Consider the following 4,114-nt stretch of genomic DNA (forward strand, 5'->3'; position numbering starts at 1 on the left):
AGTACATATTCTGATCCCCCCCTCCCCCCCCAAAAAAAAACAGCACACAATTCCTGGAGATCCAGCAAATTTCACAAGATGAGGGATGCTTCCTACTGAAAACAATTTGTATTGTGCATCAAACGATTTAGTGGGCTTCGTTTTTGTGAGGCGAGGCAGCATCTAAGAAACTGCATCTCGAGAAATTCATCATCCCGTCTCACAAGGCACATGGTTCTTGTGCTAAACACACTGTCCAGGCACCAGTACAACGCGACTTTCCCTGGATCCATACACTGGATAAGGATACCAGGCTCAAACAGTACGTCCACTCGCTGATAAAGCGGTTAGGCCAGCGCCAGGATACCCGGCGCCAACACTTTATAAAGAAGTGTCATTTCTCATTCAGTCACGGTGTTTCCACCCTCTTGCTTCGGCCGCTAGTGGAACAAGGCCAACCGCCAGAATGGAGGCACATTAACTACTGCCCTGCAGTGCCCATGGCCAGTTTCGGTTACTATAAAGGAACGCTAACAATGAGAAGGTTCCATAAAGTCACTTTCGGCTTGGAGATAGTTCTAAGGCTGCCTCTAACGCAATGGTCACCTCCAGTGTCAAGAATTCTGTCTCTATAGCCGAGTTTAATTCGACTACAGCTACTCAAATTATGCAAGTACTGTGAGACCAATCAGTGGTTTACCCTAACCATAATAGTCCATCAGATTATCATCAATGAGGAAAAATTTAGCTACACCAAAGGCGAATGAAACTATATTATAATCACTAAAACAAAGTGATAGTGGAAGTGCCTGAAGGGTATTTCCAGGACAGTGGCCTGCTCAGAAGGCACCACCATCTTTCATTTCCCCCCACTCACATTAGATCATTTTTCGCCGTTTGTGACTCACTTAAGGCAAGGGATAGTCTGACACAACACAAGGAAAATGTGTCAATTAGGGCATCATAACAGCTACTAGTCCTTGTGATGCAAGAGAGGACAGAGATCATAGAGGCGAATATTGCTAACCTCACAGCCATTTTCACACTCATAGATTACGTGATCCATTCACAGGGATACCCACGTGCACACGCACACACACACACACACACACACACACACACACACACACACACACACACACACACACACGTCCTCTCCTCCTGTTAATAGGACGTTGAGCAGGTTGTTGCCCTTATCAGTTCCATGGACCACGTCTTCTGGCAAACATCCAGACTTACTTCTTTAACAAAGCGTAGTTTAACTGTGTTCAGCGCAAACGCACACATTCCTGAGAATAGGGTAAGGGGAAATCCAAACAAAGGACAGTCTTCCCTATGTGAAAAGTGACCACATACATTCAGTATCCGTGAGCAAAGAAAAGAGACAGTCATAGCGACGTGACCTAATGTCCTTTTGCACTGATTCATTCACGAAACGTGACTATTTCGCAACTTGCGTTAATACATGGACGATATTGATGTGTAGCTGGATTTAAAATTTGTACGTGAAAGATGTGGTAAGAGTGCTGGCCGTTGTGACCTAGCGGTTCTAGGCGCTTCAGTCAGGAACCGCGCTGCTGCTACAGTCGCAGGTTCGAATCTTGCCTCAGGCATGGAAGTGTGTGATGTCCTTACATTAGCTACATTTAATTAGTTCTAGGTCTAGGAGACTGATGACCTCAGATATTGAGTCCCACAGTGCTCAGGGCTATTTGCACTATTTTTGAGTAACAGTAAGTGAAAAACTGGTGAGGATACATATGAAAATAAATTATGCACGGTACACAAAAAAACTAGAAAAATCTGATAGTAACGTTACATGGAAACACAAGACCAAAATGACACCTACTAAAAACTATGTCAAGGAAGCAAACCGACTATTGAAGTGTTCATCAGCAATGGCAAGAAACTAAGAGTCACTGAACATATGTGCATACAACAACAATGAAATAAATTTTATTTCTTTCGTTTACGAAATAAGTTTTGGATCCAGAATGAGATTTTCACTCTGCAGCGGAGTGTGCGCTGATATGAAACATCCTGGCAGATTAAAACTGTGTGCCCGACCGAGACTCGAACTCGGGACCTTTGCCTTTCGCGGGCAATTGGTCTACCAACTGAGCTACCGAAGCACGACTCACGTCCGGTAGGAGACGGATACTGGCAGAAGTACAGCTGTGAGTACCGGCCGTGAGTCGTGCTTCGGTAGCTCAGTTGGTAGAGCAATTGCCCGCGAAAGGCAAAGGTCCCGAGTTCGAGTCTCGGTCGGGCACACAGTTTTAATCTGCCAGGAAGTTTCATAAGTTTTGGATGGTAGCGCCCTTGTGCTCGAACTATCTCATGTAGGTGTCGACAGAATTGTTTTACAGTAGACACTACATAAAACAGGCTGACAGCACAGTAGTCTTGGTGAGAGTTTCAAGTGGTCTTACAGACCAGACCAACTCATGAGTCGGTGAGTGTGGGCATTGGTGGCCATGACGCAAGACGCTAGACACACGTCACTCCCTGGTGACGCTGCTGGCCACTGCAGGGTGTGGACAGTCACACACGCCCACACGTTGACCTACTGTATACATGGCAGCCACCGTTTATCGAAATGTGTTTCAACTGATATCTCCCTGTTGCCAGCACGCCAATGCGAGGACCTGATGACACGACTAACAAAGCTGCAAGGTGCCTGTGGCTGGGACGACTGCCGGTGGTCATGCGGACCTCGCCCACATGTGGACCATCTGTCTGGAAGCATGTACAAGGTGCTCCAGGATGTCCCATGGACGATGGAGACGCCCCTCTGTGGGCATTGTTCACGAGTAGCCATGTTGACAGTGGCGTACCCCAGGTTCCCCTCCTTCTAGCTCACATAGCTTGTCAGACCAGACCACTGGCTAACACCAGTTTGTCCCACAGAGAGTGAAGGTGTGCCCCGGCAGGCAGGGGATTGTGACTGGCCTTCCGCAAGGTCACCTCACCTATTGGTGAAAGCGGGTGTGGTGCGTACCAGCCATTGTTCGAAACTCCCGGCAAGGGTAGCGCTCGTCGTCTGCATGTCACAGCGTTGCCTACTGTGTCGGCTGATTGTCAGGTCGCACGATCCGCTTCTCTTCAATGGGCTTAGCCTCGCCCATGGCGCCCAGTTTACCATCTCAGCTCATCATACCTTCATGAACAGTGCCTGTACAGACCTCACCGAAATCCAATTGGTACACTAACTACACATTTTACAAAATCTTGTACATAGTTACAGTAACACATGAGAATTTGACTCAACAAAAATCTAAAATATTTACAATCTAGATGATATTAAAAACACAAAATAGATTAAAATATTTATGCACGGATTACTATCGTTTGTTTGGATAAAACAAAATACAAAAATTTGGGACTTAGCAGCAAGCATAAAAATTACAAAAATTACTCTAGTGTCTAACAGTAGACAGGTGTATCCCTCACTAATGACCTTATATGGAACTTCACATGTCTTAGACTCTAGTTGAACTTAAAAACTACCCTCCAACAAATTTTATTTCATAAATATTCAGGCACTCACAGTAGTAAACACAAACAGAGGTCAAATCTAACATGCAAAACTAAATGATTACCCAAAATTCAACAGTAAGTCTAAAAACATATTCTTCCTACGTGGTGGCTGTGTCTGCGAGATCTGTGAACATTTTAAAGACGAGCACAGGGGTCCACAGTAACAAAACAAAGGGGCAACACAAAAAAGACAGTGAATACCGGCAGTACAGCCTGCATGATGGGAAATAAAATTTCGATACTGAAGTGTCGATCTGGCCAGACCTGTGACATCGAAGTCGCGAAATGCCGTCTCCCCAGTCTCGCCGAGATATTGATGTTCTGACGGCAGTTCTTCTGCGATTCTCCAGGTTCCTATGTTTTTGATTACGTATTCGTTTAACCTGGAGGACGAAAAGCGTAGCAGAATCTGAAACTCCATAAGGAAAGCCAGACAAACTCCCAGAGGTGTGCGCTTATACCAAGAGCGAAGAAACACAAGCAATAAAACGGAACTACTGCTGCAATGACACGTAACTGATTTGCATAAGAAATACGCAGTTCAATCCCATGTCTCGGTTTTGTTGTTGGCGTGCGAATCACTATTCCCCACGAC

The 4,114-nt window shown here is 45.6% G+C and overlaps 1 non-coding gene across 1 annotated transcript; it reads left to right on the forward strand.

The window, feature by feature from the left end:
• The first annotated feature begins 2,177 nt into the window (after nucleotides 1-2,177).
• Trnas-cga (transfer RNA serine (anticodon CGA)) lies at nucleotides 2,178-2,252 on the forward strand. The gene has a single exon. It is a non-coding gene; the product is annotated as a tRNA-Ser (tRNA).
• The last annotated feature ends 1,862 nt before the right edge of the window (nucleotides 2,253-4,114 follow it).

The sequence above is a fragment of the Schistocerca gregaria genome, chromosome 3 (genome assembly GCF_023897955.1).
Source record: "Schistocerca gregaria isolate iqSchGreg1 chromosome 3, iqSchGreg1.2, whole genome shotgun sequence".
NCBI classification, from domain to species: Eukaryota; Metazoa; Arthropoda; class Insecta; order Orthoptera; family Acrididae; genus Schistocerca; species Schistocerca gregaria.